The following is a 16,914-nucleotide window of genomic DNA, read 5'->3' on the forward strand; positions in this document are numbered from 1 at the left end:
CCAAATAAGGCGCTTTTGGTCATTGTGTAACGTGTCGGGAAAAAAGTTCAGGGAGTAGCGTTTTAATAAATGAAATAAATGTGAAACACAAACAATGCACCAGCATGAAAAGAGAGTCAATGACACCTAAGGAAAGAACCAAGGGGAGTGACACATATAGGGAAGATAATCAAGGAGGTGATGGAGTCCAGGTGAGTGTCATGAGGGGCAGGTGCTCGAGACGATGGTGACAGGTGTGCGAGATAATCAGCAGTCTGATCAAATCAAATGTTATTTGTCACATACACATGGTTAGCAGATGTTAATGCGAGTGTAGCGAAATGCTTGTGCTTCTAGTTCCGACAATGCAGTAATAACCAACAAGTAATCTAGCTAACCATTCCAAAACTTCTACCATGTAGACACAAGTGTAAGGGGATAAAGAATATGTACATAAAGATATATGAATGAGTGATGGTACAGAGCGGCATAGGCAAGATACAGCAGATGGTATTGAGTGCAGTATATACATATGAGATGAGTATGTAAACAAAGTGGCATAGTTAAAGTGGCTAGTGATACATGTATTACATAAAGATGCAGTAGATGATATAGAGTACAGTATATACATATACATATGATATGAATAATGTAGGGTATGTAAACATTTTATTAGGTAGCATTGTTTAAAGTGGCTAGTGATACATCATTTGCCATCAATTCCCATTATTAAAGTGGCTGGAGTTGAGTCAGTGTGTTGGCAGCAGCCACTCAATGTTAGTGGTGGCTGTTTAACAGTCTGATGGCCTTGAGATAGAAGCTGTTTTTCAGTCTCTCGGTCCCAGCTTTGATGCACCTGTACTGACCTCGCCTTCTGGACGATAGCGGGGTGAACAGGCAGTGGCTCGGGTGGTTGTTGTCCTTGATGATCTTTATGGCCTTCCTGTGACATCGGGTGGTGTAGGTGTCCTGGAGGGCAGGTAGTTTGCCCCCGGTGATGCGTTGTGCAGACCTCACTACCCTCTGGAGAGCCTTATGGTTGTGGGCGGAGCAGTTTTCGTACCAGGCGGTGATACAGGATGCTCTCGATTGTGCATCTGTAGAAGTTTGTGAGTGCTTTTGGTGACAAGCCAAATTTCTTCAGCCTCCTGAGGTTGAAGAGGCGCTGCTGCGCCTTCTTCACGATGCTGTCTGTGTGGGTGGACCAATTCAGTTTGTCTGTGATGTGTACGCCGAGGAACTTAAAACTTACTACCCTCTCCACTACTGTTCCATCAATGTGGATAAGGGGGTGTTCCCTCTGCTGTTTCCTGAAGTCCACAATCATCTCCTTAGTTTTGTTGACGTTGAGTGTGAGGTTATTTTCCTGACACCACACTCCGAGGGCCCTCACCTCCTCCCTGTAGGCCGTCTTGTCATTGTTGGTAATCAAGCCTACCACTGTTGTGTCGTCCGCAAACTTGATGATTGAGTTGGAGGCGTGCGTGGCCACGCAGTCGTGGGTGAACAGGGAGTACAGGAGAGGGCTCAGAACGCACCCTTGTGGGGCCCCAGTGTTGAGGATCAGCGGGGTGGAAATGTTGTTGCCTACCCTCACCACCTGGGGGCGGGCCGTCAGGAAGTCCAGTACCCAGTTGCACAGGGCAGGGTCGAGACCCAGGGTCTTGAGCTTGATGACGAGCTTGGAGGGCAATATGGTGTTAAATGCCGAGCTGTAGTCGATGAACAGCATTCTCACATAGGTATTCCTCTTGTCCAGATGGGTTAGGGCAGTGTGCAGTGTGGTTGAGATTGCATCGTCTGTGGACCTATTTGGGCGGAAAGCAAATTGGAGTGGGTCTAGGGTGTCAGGTAGGGTGGAGGTGATATGGTCCTTGACTAGTCTCTCAAAGCACTTCATGATGACGGAAGTGAGTGCTACGGGGCGGTAGTCGTTTAGCTCAGTTACCTTAGCTTTCTTGGGAACAGGAACAATGGTGGCCCTCTTGAAGCATGTGGGAACAACAGACTGGGATAGGGATTGATTGAATATGTCCGTAAACACACCAGCCAGCTGGTCTGTGCATGCTCTGAGGGCGCGGCTGGGGATGCCGTCTGGGCCTGCAGCCTTGCGAGGGTTGACACGTTTAAATGTTTTCCTCACGTCGGCTGCAGTGAAGGAGAGTCCGCATGTTTTAGTTGCGGGCCGTGTCAGTGGCACTGTATTGTCCTCAAAGCGGGCAAAAAAGTTATTTAGTCTGCCTGGGAGCAAGACATCCTGGTTTTCTTTTTGTAATCCGTGATTGACTGTAGACCCTGCCACATACCTCTTGTGTCTGAGCCATTGAATTGAGATTCTACTTTGTCTCTATACTGACGCTTAGCTTGTTTGATTGCCTTGCGGAGGGAATAGTTACACTGTTTGTATTCGGTCATGTTTCAGGTCACCTTGCCTGGCTTTCAGTTTCACGCGAATGTTGCCATCAATCCACGGTTTCTGGTTTGGGAATGTTTTAATCATTGCTATGGGAACGACATCTTCAACGCACGTTCTAATGAACTCGCACACCGAATCAGCCTATTCGTCAATGTTGTTGTCTGACGCAATACGAAACATATCCCAGTCCACGTGATGGAAGCAGTCTTGGAGTGTGGAATCAGATTGGTCGGACCAGCGTTGAACAGACCTCAGCGCAGGAGCTTCTTGTTTTAGTTTCTGTCTGTAGGCAGGGTTCAACAAAATGGAGTCGTGGTCAGCTTTTCCGAAAGGAGGGCGGGGCAGGGCCTTATATGCGTCGCGGAAGTTAGAATAGCAGTGATCCAAGGTTTTTCCAGCCCTGGTTGCGCAATCGATATGCTGATAAAAAAAATTCAGATTAGCCTTGTTAAAATCCCCAGCTACAATGAATGCAGCCTCCGGATAAATGGATTCCAGTTTGCAAAGAGTCAAATAAAGTTAGTTCAGAGCCATCGATGTGTCTGCTTGGGGGGGAAAATATACGGCTGTGATTATAATCGAAGAGAATTCCCTTGGTAGATAATATGGTCGACATTTGATTGTGAGGAATTCTAAATCAGGTGAACAGAAGGACTTGAGTACCTGTATGTTGTTATGATCACACCACATCACGTTAACCATGAAGCATACGCCCCTGCCCCTCTTCTTACCAGAAAGATGTTTGTTTCTGTCTGCGCGATGCGTGGAGAAACCAGTTGGCTGCACCGACTCCGATAGCGTCTCTCCAGTGAGCCATGTTTCCGTGAAGCAAAGAACGTTACAGTCTCTGATGTCCCTCTGGAATGCTACCCTTGCTCGGATTTCATCAACCTTGTTGTCAATAGACTGGACATTGGCGAGAAGAATGCTAGGGAGTGGTGCGCGATGTGCCCGTCTCCGGAGTCTGACCAGAAGACCGCTCCGTTTCCCTCTTTTTCGAAGTCTTTGTTTTGGGTCGCAGGCTGGGATCCATTCCGTTGTCCTGGGTGAAAGGCAGAACACAGGATCCGCTTCGCGAAAGTCATATTCTTGGTCGTACTGATAGTGAGTTGACGCTGCTCTTATGTTCAGTAGTTCTTCTCGACTGTATGTAATGAAACCTAAGATGACCTGGGGTACCAATGTAAGAAATAACACGTAAAAAAAACAAAAAACTGCATAGTTTCCTAGGAACGCGAAGCGAGGCGGCCATCTCTGTCGGCGCCGGAGAGGGGGGAAACGTGACACATTGACTGCAAGCAAAGGCAGACGTCCAGGATTAGGCTTAATCTGTGTCCGCAAAATCACCCTGTGGAGTAATGGTAGTTTAGTTTAGTTTATATCACCAGGTTACTCCCCTCAGAAACTACCATCACTGTTTTTGGGAACCATGTACTGTACTGCACATGGAAAGGTTATCAAGGTAGTTAAACTACAATAGATGTGATTGGGAGGCAGGCTCCCCGCAGGTTAAGCATGCAATCTAAATAAAGTGCTTATTTTTACATGTGCGCGTGAGTGCGCGTGAATCTCTGTCTGTGCAAGTGTGTGTGTGCCTCTCCAACAGCGGGTGCAGCCAAAGTGTGTTACACTAATGTAATTCTGTGGCCGTCCTCCAGCTAAAAACCAGGAGCAGTCTCCTCTACACTTCCCTCAATGTCACCTTTCCCTCTCTCTCTTCCACTCTCCTCTCGCCTCCTCTCCCAGCCCCCTCTCTCAGTTTGTCATTTTTCATCATCTGTCTGTGTTTCCTAATCTCTGTCCTTTCTCCTGTCTGCGTCTCAATTCATCATCTCAACTTGGGTCTTGTGCTGAAGGTTACTGAGTCACTGATAGAGAGAACAGGAGGAATAGATGATCACAGACACTGACGGAGGGGAGGGAGGGGGGTCTCTCTCTCTCTTTCTCTTTCTCTTTCTGCTGTGTTTCTTCCTCCCTTATCTTCGTTCTGGCTCTCCCTTTCACTCCTACCCTGACATCTCTCCCTCTCTCCTTCTCTCCTCCTCCTCCTCCTGGTGCTCTGTCATTTGACAGCTGTCAATCACACACATACACGTGCACACAGGCACACACACACTGCCAAGGTAGCAAAAGCAGGGAGTTGTTGTGAACTGTGTGTACGTGTGTCTGTATGTATCTGCCAGGTGCTACCTCACGTAAGTGCCCTGTGTAAACATTAGCCCACCAGAGCACAAAGGATGTTGGCTAGCAGATCGCACAAATGTGAAATACTTAACCCTCACTAGTGCTGCTTGGCGGCACTAGTGAGGGTGGCCTATAGGGTGGCCTATGTATCATGCTCCAGCTGCACATATGAATGCACGCCCTCCATTCGTATGCTCGCTCAAAGAGAAACACATTAGTTGACATTGTATGCTATCTGTACGCACATAAGGTCACATTCAGAGGTCCTGCATGCTCCACTAAACAAACTGGCTGCATTAGGGCCTTGCATAATAGCCTGACCAGCCTGAGTACAGGCAGACTGTCTGAAATTCTAATCACCAAACACAGGCATTACTATTCTAACTATGCTTCCGACTATTCCTGCTAAGCTTTCTACACAGTTTTGGTCAAACCGTGAAGGCCAAAGCCATTTCTTGAATAAAAACCCATTTGTATTATATTTTATAAACACAATCTCTTTCTTACTTTTCAACACTCTTCCTCCACCTCTCTCTATCTCGTTCTCTTTGGCTGACTTTCTCCGTTTCGCTCGAAGTTAAATGATCAGTTTTTGCTCACCCTCACACATTCCTCTCCCTATCCCTTCCCTTTGTCATGATTTATTTATACATTACCCATCTTTTCTTGATAATCTCTCCCTCTTATCTTTCAATTTTCCCCCTTTGCCTCCCTCCGTCTCGGCCTCCCTTTGTTCTCCTCCTTGTAAAGCACATCACCTCTCTATCTCCATTTCTGTGCTGCCCTCTCTATCTCCATTTCTGTGCTGCCGTTCGTTTCTCATTCCCTCCCTCACTGCCGCCTCCCCCTCTCCCCTTATCTCTTCCTCCCTATATCCCTATATCCCTTCATCTCTACTTCTTTTTCTCCCCTCTTCTCTATCTCTCCGCCTGGCTCGCTCTGCATTCCTCACTCGCTCCCGCCCTCCGTGCTGTCCCCCTGCCCCTGACTGAAATTAAAACCTGACTGCGTTGGCTTGGCGTGTCCACCTCTCCCGCCAAGGCCCGGCCATATGGGCCTAAGAAATAGACCTTGAAGAATAAGATAAAGTACATGAAAACTGCCACGGACTCGCGGCTCTGTGGGCACTGTATATTTTTAGATAACCATTTAACATTTTTACAAGCTGTTTCTGTGCCTCTCTTTCTCCACCCTCCTCTCTCTTACTCTCCCATTCTCCCTCTCTCTCTCTCTCTCCCTCTCTCTCTCTCTCTCCCTCTCCTCTCACTCTCTCTTTCTCTCTTTCTGTCTCTCCCATCCCCCTCCCTCTCTTTCTCTCCCTCTCCCATCTCTCCCTCTCCTCTCCTCTCACTCTCTCTTTCTCTCTTTCTCTCTCTCCCAATCCCTCTCCTTCTCTCTCCCCTATCTCTCACCCCCTCTCTCTCTTCTCTCTCTCTCTCTGGTCTCAATCTGACAGTGAAGCAAGAGTCTGCAGTGATTAACACTGATTAAAGTAGTTACAGGGCTCTCTCATTCTCTCTCTCTCTCTCTCTCTCTCTCTCTCTCTCTGTGTGTGTGTGTGTGTGTGTGTGTGTGTGTGTGTGTGTGTGTGTGTGTGTGTGTGTGTGTGTGTGTGTGTGTGTGTGTGTGTGTGTTAGACTGAATCTGTCACTCATCTGGCCAGGGTATCAGAGTAGTGAGCGGCACAGCCGTAGGATCCTGGCAGTTCAGATGGTTCAGTGTTTGTGTGTTTGTTGTATGTACACGTGGGTGTGCACGTGCGTTTTCCCCTTTGTCTCATTCTCACCTTGTCTTGTTTCGACAACGACCACATTCACAGATGAACACAACCACAGTTTTAACCCAGAAGTGTAATATCAACAATCTGCAGTCTGTAAAATGACCTCATCCATCTTTTTCTACTATGCTATTAGTCCCTCGAAATACAAATGGTCCCATATTAGGTTACATTGAAGTGTTTGTTCTGCCCATTGAAAGTGTAGATGTCTTACTGGCTGTGTCTCAAATGGCACCAAATGGGGCCTGGTCAAACATATTACACTATATAGTGAATAGGGTGCCCGGGAGGGAGGAGAGGGAAGAGAGAGAGGGGGAGAGAGAGAGAGAGAGAGAGCGTAAGGGGGATGAGAGAGAGAGGGAGAAAGAGAAGGGGTGAGAGAGTAAGGGGGGATGAGATAGACAGGGAGAAAGAGAAGGGGAGAGAGAGTAAGGGGGATGAGAGAGAGAAGGAAGAAAGAGAAGGGGAGAGAGAGAGAGAAAGAGAAGGGGAGAGGGAGAGAGAAAGAGAAGGGGAGAGAGAGAGAGAAAGAGAAGGGGAGAGAGAGGGAAAGAGAAGGGGGGAGAGAGAGAAAGATAAGGGGATAGAGAGAGAGAGAGAGAGAGAGAGGGAGGAGGAAGAGAGAGAGGAAGGGAGAGGTACAGACATAGAGGGGGGGTGGAAGGGAGAAAGAGAGAGGAGAGAGAGCGAGGGAGGAAGGAAGAGAGAGAGAGAGAGATATCTCAGTGATGTGTCCTCCCAGATTTAGCCATATGGCTAGCCTATCTAAAGTGTTAGTGTTGTCTGGGCTACAGTACCACAGCCCAGGCCAGGCCAAATCAGATCAGACCCCACAGCAAAGAAAGACAACACAGCCGAGGCTTCATTCCAATCTTCTTCAAAAACTCCCCGATACGGATGTGTGACAGGCAGGGATCCGCTGCCCACGAGAGAGAGAGAGAGAGAGAGAGAGAGAGAGAGAGAGAGAGAGAGAGAGAGAGAGAGAGAGAGAGAGAGAGAGAGAGAGAGAGAGAGAGAGAGAGAGAGAGAGAGAGAGAGAGAGAGAGAGATTTTTTTACACCAATTATCTCATGTGTGATCTTGGGGGTTGTCCTCATAACTGCCTGTCATCTCTGCTGGGCTCTTGTCGTGGTCTATCATTTTTAATCTTCTCTGTTATCTCCTGCTTCTCAGCTGGTGTCTGAAATGAAATGGCACCCTGGTCCCTTTATAGTGAATAAAGCCCCATAGGGCTCTAGTCAAAAGTGGTGCACTATATAGGGTATAGGGTGCCATGTGGGACGTAGACACTGTGCTGTAGTTTGGGGGCCGGGCATTTCCATGATGAGATGGCAAAGCATACGCATTCATTCATTAATATGATCACCATAGCCACCTGCTACACACTACAAAATGGACTTTATAAATTAGATTTTAGGATAATACAAGATTATACATTGTGCCATATGACCAATTCTGGAGTGAGATTTCAATGATTGGGGGTTTTGTGAATTTGGAAAGTATGAGATCATTGTGGGGTATTATTATGCTGCACTTGGTTTAGCACATACTTATCCCTCCCTCTGCCATGTAATTCCAGCTAACTCCTGTCTTTGTCTTCTCGATATGGTTGGACGTCCTTGACCAGCCAGCCACTCAACTGTTTATTGATTGATTGATGGATTGGTTTCATTTATTGCCATTGATTTTATTGTGTCAAAATACATATACAGAGTACATTAAAAAAAGTACTTTTCAGGGATGACACAAAGCCAATGACTTACTTCCATTGTGGTCCCTTATTTCCATTCATAAGAACCTTGAATCTATATTAGAAAAATACAAAATAAAGTTTCAATCAGCCTACAGCATAACTACACTTGCAGACCATCTTTACCTGGGTATTGCATAGACACAGAGCCAGAATAAAGAACTTGCCTTGGAGGAAACCTTGACATACTGTAGGTTCACCCACTTTAATGCTTTACCACAGAGAATACCTTTGGAATACATGAACGTATATATTCTCGCCTGTTTATGTATGGTCTTTATGTCATGGCCCTGGGAAAGAGAGAGAGCGAGAGAGAGAGAGAATGAACGAGGGAGAACGAGGTAGAACGAGAGAGAGCAAGTACGAGAGAGAGAAAGGGAGAAAGAATATAGAATATAGAGAGAGAAGAGAGAGAGAAAGAGAAAGAGAGAGGGAGAAAAAATATAGAATATATATATAGAGAGAGAGAGGGAGAGAGAGAGAGAGAGAGAGAGAGAGAGAGAGAGAGAGAGAGAGAGAAAAACCAGGTGTTCTAGTGCCAGTCAATTATTCAGGAAGTGAAATATGGTCTATCTTCCACCGCTCTGGCTGCTCTAAACCTGTATGGCCTGAACTCAACTCATACCAGGATACAGATTTAGTCGCTACCTGAGTAGTTCTCCTCAGCACTGCTGCTGTGTGCTGTAGCATGTGGCGTTTAGCATTATCGGTGCCCTCCTGTGTAACGTGTAAATAAGTACCCTGGGCGTTTTCGCTTGGCTGTGGCTGTAGGTTGTTTGCGCAAACATATATTTTAAAGGGACAGGTTATTTTAAGAAGGGATGAAATATTCATGGAGGCAGAGAGAGGCTTGCCCTGAAGCATACATACTGTGTGTTTTTCTCCTATTTCTGTGTGAATATGTTGGAATCCTTTTCACACAGTGTGCTTTATGGGATATATATGGGTAACTGTATGTGGACAGTGTGTGTAAAAGGATAAGCAACGTATGTGTGTTGATATGCTCACGAGCACAGCTTTGCATACCGTGTGTGTGTGTGTGTGTGTGTGTGTGTGTGTGTGTGTGTGTGTGTGTGTGTGTGTGTGTGTGTGTGTGTGTGTGTGTGTGTGTGTGTGTGTGTGTGCGTGCGTGCGTGCGCGTGTGTGTGTGTGTGTGTTTTTGCGTAAATTTCTGCGGTTGTTCTGGCTCAGACATAAAAGGCCACGTTACTCTATTGGGTATCCTGAGGTTGGCACTGTGATGAAGGCCCAGACTAAATATGGGGAGCACTCGTTCTCTCTTTCTCTCTCTCCCTATCTATCCCTCTCTCTCATGATCAATCTTGCTCCCCTCTCTCCCTCTTCCTTTCTCTCTCTCTCTCTCTCTCTCTCCCTATCTATCCCTCTCTCTTCCTATCTATCCCTCTCTCTCATTATTTGTCTTGATCCCGCCCTCCCGCTCTACCCCTTCCTTCCTTCCTTCCTTCCTTCCTTCCTTCCTTCCTTCCTTCCTTCCTTCCTTCCTTCCTTCCTTCCTTCCTTCCTTCCTTCCTTCCTTCCTTCCTTCCTTCCTTCCTTCCTTCCTTCCTTCCTTCCTTCCTTCCTTCTCTCTCTCTCTCTCTCTCTCTCTCTCTCTCTCAGTGCCAACCCAACGGAGAGGCTTAAAGAGTTCTGTTTAAGAAAGCTAACACCCCACTGTGGTAGACTTCCAATGAGAGCTGCATAGGCTCTCACACCCCACACTTCAAAGCTCATACGTTGCTCTTTGAAACGTTGGAAGTAGGTATGGTTCTGTTGTCTGATGGCTTCAGTGTGTTTCTTCCTGAGTTTACTTTTCTGTAAGTATAGTGCTTATTTTGTCTGTTTATTTCTCAGGCTGTTTGCTGGCATTCTTTGTTCTTTGGCCCACGTGTTTGTCTACACAAGTCAAATGGAATGGAGTCTGTTGCACATGTTGTTAATTAATGGCTGCTGTTCATACAAAGACCTGTACATAGCTAGACATGACCGGCCTTGTCGACCTGATAGCTACTGAGGTGAGGGGCTGGTTTGATGTTGATGATAATGTGTTTTCTTGTATACCAAAAATGACAGATTGTGGTGGGGAGGCCAGAGGGAGGTGTTCATTCATATAAGGACATCAGTCAATTGAAATAAATTCATTGATCTATGGATTTCACATGACTGGGAATACACATATGTATCTGTTGGTCACAGATACCCTCAAAAAAAATGGGCCTCACAATGGGCCTCAGGATCTCGTCACGGTAGTTCTGTGCATTCAAATTGTGCATTCAAATGCAATTGTGTTTGTTGTCCGTAGCTTATTCCTGCCCATACCATCCCCCTACTGCCACCATGGGGCACTCTGTTCACAACGTTGACATCAGCAAACCGCTGTCCCAAACATCGGGGGATGCATGGCTCTCGACCTTTGCCTCTCCCGAGTCAATAGCGCAGTTGCACCGATGAGACAAGACTGTACGTACCAATTGGGGAGACAAAGGGGATAAAAGTAAAAAAATATGAATAATTAGACATTGGTGGCATTGTGTTGTGTTACAAAACTGCGCATTTTAGTGGCCTTTTATTGTCCACAGCACAAGGTGCACCTGTGTAATGAGCATGCTGTTTAATCAGCTTCTTGAAATGCCACACCTGTCAGGTGTGGTTTATCAGAAATGCTCACCAACAGGGATATAAACAAATTTGTGCACAAAATGCGAGCGAAATAAGCCTTTTGTGCGTATGGAGAATTTCGGGGATCTTTTATTTCAGCTCACGAAACATTTTACATGTTGCGTTTATATTCTCGTTCAGTGTTCAAAGGCTGACAGTGCGTGGCCTTCAGATTGCAGATCTGCATTAGACAAATAGCGAGGTACTGCTCCGTGTCAGCGTTCATATGGGCAGCCTTGCTATGTGGAGAAGAAGGTGCCATCTGTAGTGTCCAGATGTCTGTGTCCTTTGAAATGTTTGAATCCTTCTTGACTCTAATGTGATTTCTGGATTCAAATGAAGTATTTGAAATGTGTGTTGGAATGCGTAAGTGCCGCTGTCGTGCGTCTGTGTGTCCTAGTGTGCGTCTGTGTGTCCTAGTGTGCGTCTGTGTGTCCTAGTGTGTGCACATGTCTGTGCGAGTATGAGTGTCCGCATACCTCCTCCAAGAGTTCTCTTGGCTCTTCTACACCGTTGTCTCATCAATGTGGCCTGTGGCCTGAGAGGAGACACATCCACAGGATGAGCACTGTGCTCTCGTACGCCTCTGCCGCAACACATGTCCCTGACATTCCCACTGAGGTGGGCACTGTGGAGAATTCACTGTGATGAGAGCCTCCATTCTCTGACACAACACATTTAGAGTGCGTTCTCAGAAAGCGAGCGGAGCGAACCTTTTGTATTGGTATCAACACAGCTCTTCTGAGAGAACGAGGGAATGGATAAAGAAAGAGAGAGAATGAGATCTGCTTTTCATCAGGAGGCACTTGGAGAATAAATAGAGGTGAGCCTGTGGCCTTTAAAATCCGCTCACAATTAGAGACTCACCTTCAGAGATAAGGGTTGTGTCCCAAATGGCATTCCATTCCTTATATAGTGCACTACTTTTGACCAGAGCCCATACGGCTCTGTGTCCGGTTTCCCAAAGGCATCTTAAGGTTCTAACATTGATGCTTTTGGAAAACCTGGCCCTGGTCAGAGGTAGTGCACAATATAGGGAATAAGATGCGGTCATACACTCCTCTCATACCTCTGTTGATAGAAAATAAATGATTATAGGCTAGTAGTTCTGTACTTCTAAAGTACCCTGTGAAGAAAGTCAAAGCCTGGTATTTATTTGTTGTGGTGTGACATCACCTAGTGGTCTTTTACTATCAGCTCTCCACCAATCAAAGAGCGGCCTTCGTTTCCATCTGCCCCCTCTATTAGTTGTTTTGCCTGAGAGAGACTCTGCCATATACTGGCATCACTACAGTCATTGCACGGTATTCATAGAGTAGCTCCAATCTGCAGCCAAACCTGGCTCCACTAGCTATGGGGACCTGTTTCCCTAATGTGTGCAGTCAGACAGAAATACACAGACTAGTGCTGTGTGTGTGTGTGTGTGTGTGTGTGTGTGTGTGTGTGTGTGTGTGTGTGTGTGCCTGTGTGTGTGCCTGTGTGTGTGTGTGTGTGTGTGTGTGTGTGTGTGTGTGTGTGTGTGTGTGTGTGTGTGTGTGTGTGTGTGTGTGTGTAAGTGTAGAGCAGCATCCACCACCACCAGCCTGAGTCATCTCTGAATCATCACTATTACTCCAGTCAGATCTAGGGGTAATCCCAGGCCTGAAAGGCTGCAGCGTCTAGCTCTTTTTTCCCCACGCCTCAAGCACTTGTTTTCAGCCTCCATTTTAGATCGAAACACAGTAAACTGCGCGCTAATTGTGAGGCTAATCCAATCAGCAAAGGGAGGATTGGCTGGAGACAGTAGTGTGTACTTTTACTTGGGATGAAATGACTTTTGGTGCTGAGGTACGAGGAAAAGCAACAGAGGCTGTCCCTGTCTCGCTAGCAGAGGAAGAAATTGTTTCTGCATCACTATGTTACTGGTGCATTTAGTACACGGGTTTAACCTGTAAATCCATCATGGTGACCTTGAGGGAGATCATTGATGATGTCTTGATGGTTTCCTTGTGATTGAATGAAGGTTGTTTGATGGTCAGACAAAGAAACCAACCTGAATGTGAGCGGCATACAGATACATTACCGACAGTCAATGTTACATCATTGACATGAATGTAACGATAATGAACCATGTAATATATATATTTTTACTTAACCTTTAACTAGTCAAGTCAGTTAAGAACAAATTATTATTTACAATGACGGCCTACCAGGGATGAGTGTGTTAAACTGCCTTGTTCAGGGGCAGAATGACCAATTTTTTAGCTTGTCAGCTCAAGGATTCAATCCAGCAACCTTTCGGTTACTGGCCCAAAGCTCTAACCACTAGCCTACCACTAGGCTATTACCACTAGGCTATAGTGGTAATGAATCATGTCACGGTGTTGACCATTTTGTGTATGCGTATCAAAATATTGAAAGGTTTGGTTGGATATGTTGGTAAGACATTGCCTGGCTACCCAGACTCCTTGCTCCAGCCAAACACTACGCCACGCCCACGGACGATAGTTTCATCTCCAAAATGATTCTGGATTTGAGTACCTCCCTGACACATTCGGGTCCATCTGATTGGTCCAGAAAACGATGGGTTGGGCAAGAGCCAGAACACACGTGGGTAAAGCTGCGGTTTGAAAGTGAGTTTTGATGCTCTGATTGGGAGACTATATAATCACTGATGACTTTGTTTTATGCAACGCCCCTCGTGCCCCTCGTCGCCACAAACGACTTCAATGATGGCCGTCTCGGAGTAAAGTATGTGGCGAATGTCAGAGCAGCGGAAGAATTTAGTGTGAGTCGTCAGGCTAGTGATCCACTGTTACTAATAGCCAATGCTGTTACTGTGACGGTACTGACAGTGACGTAACAGTAATGGCCATTTTGTTTATGCTCATTCACAATGGAGGTTGGCTGAGTTGTACATGGGATTTTAATTTAGATCTTCCACTGCAGAAGCAGACCCTTAGTTTCTGTCCACTGTTGTCTGTTTGCAGTTTCTTTGTCATTCATTGAAAGCGGCTGTATTCTCAAAATACGTTTTAGTGGAGACAGTGGTGGAAGGTACAGTAGTGCTCTCTTTGTCTTTGTCTCTCGTCTCTCCCCCTCGCTCCCCTCTCTCTAGGCTGTCTTCACCAGCTTGTGTAGGCTGTACTAACGAGGAGTGCTTTCCCACGCATAGGAAGAGGATGATGATACAGCAGAAACGACACAGAGACAAGGCACAGCGGGGATGGAAAGGGAGAGGAAGAGAAAGAGCGGCACCATCACTCTTTTTCCCCCGTGCACTTTACTACATATATGTGTATCCCTGGGGTGCACTACATCTCTGTCTCTCCCTCTGCCTCCCTTTCTCTCCATTTTGTTTTCACTTGGTTGTCATCTTCGCTGTATCTCTTTCTCCTGTTTAGATTCCCCCACTAGCGCTCCCCATCTTCCTTTCTCCCTCTATTTGTTGTTACATCTTCTGCCCTCCTCCCCTCCTTGCCTCACCACCTCACGTGTCACCAAGTGGACTGCTTATATACGTCTATGACTCCATACACCTATTGAACATCCTTGTCCATCTCCCTCCTCCTCCCTCCTCCTCCTCCCACTTCCCACCTCTGACTCTGTCGGTGACCTTTGTGATGGAACTGGGATCTAATTCTTATGTTATGTTATGCGTAGAGTGCGCTGCTAAAGCAGGGTTCAACACTCACACACGTACAAATATGTACACACACACACACACACACACACACACACACACACACACACACACACTTGCAAATGCACACCCTATCTCCTTTCTTTCCCCCTACTCTCTCAATGACAGAATCTCCTTTCCCTATGCATTTCTATCCCATTTGCGTCCATGATTCCCCGTAATCACATTCTCCATCTTTCCTCTTCCTTTCCCTCTTACAAGTCTCTTACTCTATTTTCCTCCCTCTCACCTCTTCCCCTCAATCTCTCTCTCTCTCTCTCTCTCTCTCTCTCTCTCTCTCTCTCTCTCTCTCTCCATCTCGTCCCCCCTCTCTCTCTTTCCCCTCTCGTTTTCCTTCCTCTCCCCCTCTCTCATTTTTTAAATCTTCCAATCTCTCTCCCATCTCTCCCTCTCTCTCTAAATATAGTCCCTTTGAAGCATGCCTGTGTTGGTTCTTTTTTGCAACACTGTGAGACAAATATCTGTCATCCAACATCTGAGAGAGGAGTGGGGTATGAGCGACGAGATATTGTAAGATTTATGGCAGGGAAAGAACAGTGGTTAAGGGATACGATATTGCTCTGTCTTAGCATGTGAGGGGACAAGGGGAAAGATGAAGAGAGATGGAGCGAGGCTGAAGTAGGAAAAGACACAGAAAAGGAGTTACTCTACTACGCTATAATGAGAGAGAGGGAGAGAGAGGGGTTGTGACATTTCTGATCCTCATTTTTTAATTGAATAATAATCTCTCTTGAGAACTGACCTAGTATTGTGTGTGTGAGTGGGTGTGTGCGTTTGCGTGCATTGCACGTGTGTGCGCTTGTGTGCGTTGGTGTGTGAGGTTTCGCTCGTGTGCGTGTGCGTTTGCTCATTTTGTGTGTATGTGAGAGAGGAGAGTGAGATTGTAAGAGAAAAGAGAGAGAAAAAACCCTAGGGCTGAATGCAACTCAATACTGCCTCCTACTGTTACATAATCGTCAATACAGCTCCAGTTGTTTCCGATTTCCCCTGCCATTTATCCTGACACAGATTCCCACCCACAGCTAAGGATTCCTCACATCTCATCAATTGTCCTCTCTATCCCTTCAGGATAGGTGTAATGAGTTTGTATAATAATACTTCGTACAATTACGATAATGAATATACATAGTATGATAAACAGCCATCCCACTGGGCACAGACGGCAGTTCAACGTCTTGTTTTGATTTACATTTGGTTGAGTTGTCAACTAACCTGAATTCAACGTAAAATCAGCAACATGCCATTGGATTTAGGTTAAAAGTTGGGTGAAAAAAATTAAAACGTTGATGACTTTGCAAATCAAATCAGTTGTCCACGTTGATTCAACATCGTCACATTGAATTTATTGGTTGAAATTATGTGGAAACAACGTTGCTTCAAACCACTTTTTGCCCAGCGGGATGTCAAGCCATGTCATGGTGGCAGGATGTTACATTATGTCGCAATCATCTTCTCCCCTAAGGCTACAGGAACACAAGTATTCCGATACACCCGCAATAACATCTGCTGAAAATGTTTAAGAGACTAATAAAATATGATTTGATTTACAGTGATGACTGTATACACACATGCATGGATGCACGCACACACGCGCACACTTCACATGTCCCAACCCAAGATTGATCTTCTGTAACTGCTAACACACTGGTACAGTGTGTTCGGTCAGCGCAGGCACATGGAACCTAGCCCCTTCACGTCAGTGTATCCCTCCTCCCTGTGGTAGAAGAGCCACTTAGCCAATTACCTGATCTTCTTCCGCTTCACTCCAGACTATGTCATGAGAATGGCAGGGACTCAAAAGATGAAAAGTAGCACACCTAAACTGATATCTGGTGTTTGAAAGGTTTTCAATGTTAAACCCACTGAAAGTGATGACACACGGAACTTGCTTCAAAACAGAATAGAAATACCTTATTTGGAGAGATTTGAAACAGGAGGAGACAGAGTAGTGAATGTGGAACAGGCGGATGCGGGAATTTCATTGTAATTTTAGACAACTCAACCACACAGCCACACTGTAAAAAAAAAAATCTGGGGTGAATTGAAATTGGAAAAAACAAGAACAATCAACATATTTTATACTTAATCAAAATAAATGTAATTTCAATCATTTGATCATTTCATTTTACCCAAAAATGTAATACTAAATCCAACTTAATGTTGCTCAAAATATAAGTATCGTTTAATATAGAGAACATTTTGTGATTTAACTCATTGGAAGACTGGTTTTAATCTCCTTGCACTTCCTATCTTGCCACATGACTCTAGCCAACATTTTTAGACTAGGATTCTTATACACAATGTTGTATGTTCGAAGAAAGAAAAGTAATTCTAGATTAGTATTAATCAGCCTGTTGTGCCATGAGGTGTATCCTCATGGGGAGACAGGGTAGCCTAGTGGTTAGAGCGTTGGACTAGTAACCGAAAGGTTACAAGTTCAAATCCCCGAGCTGACAAGGTACAAATCT

The 16,914-nt window shown here is 45.7% G+C and overlaps 1 protein-coding gene across 1 annotated transcript in view; it reads left to right on the forward strand.

Annotated features, from left to right (window-relative positions):
• The window catches only part of LOC115128200 (ephrin-A3-like), a 92,708-nt gene that overhangs the window by 67,079 nt on the left and 8,715 nt on the right, over positions 1-16,914 (forward strand). The window lies entirely within an intron of this gene.

Source organism: Oncorhynchus nerka, linkage group LG4, assembly GCF_034236695.1.
Source record: "Oncorhynchus nerka isolate Pitt River linkage group LG4, Oner_Uvic_2.0, whole genome shotgun sequence".
NCBI lineage: Eukaryota > Metazoa > Chordata > Actinopteri > Salmoniformes > Salmonidae > Oncorhynchus > Oncorhynchus nerka.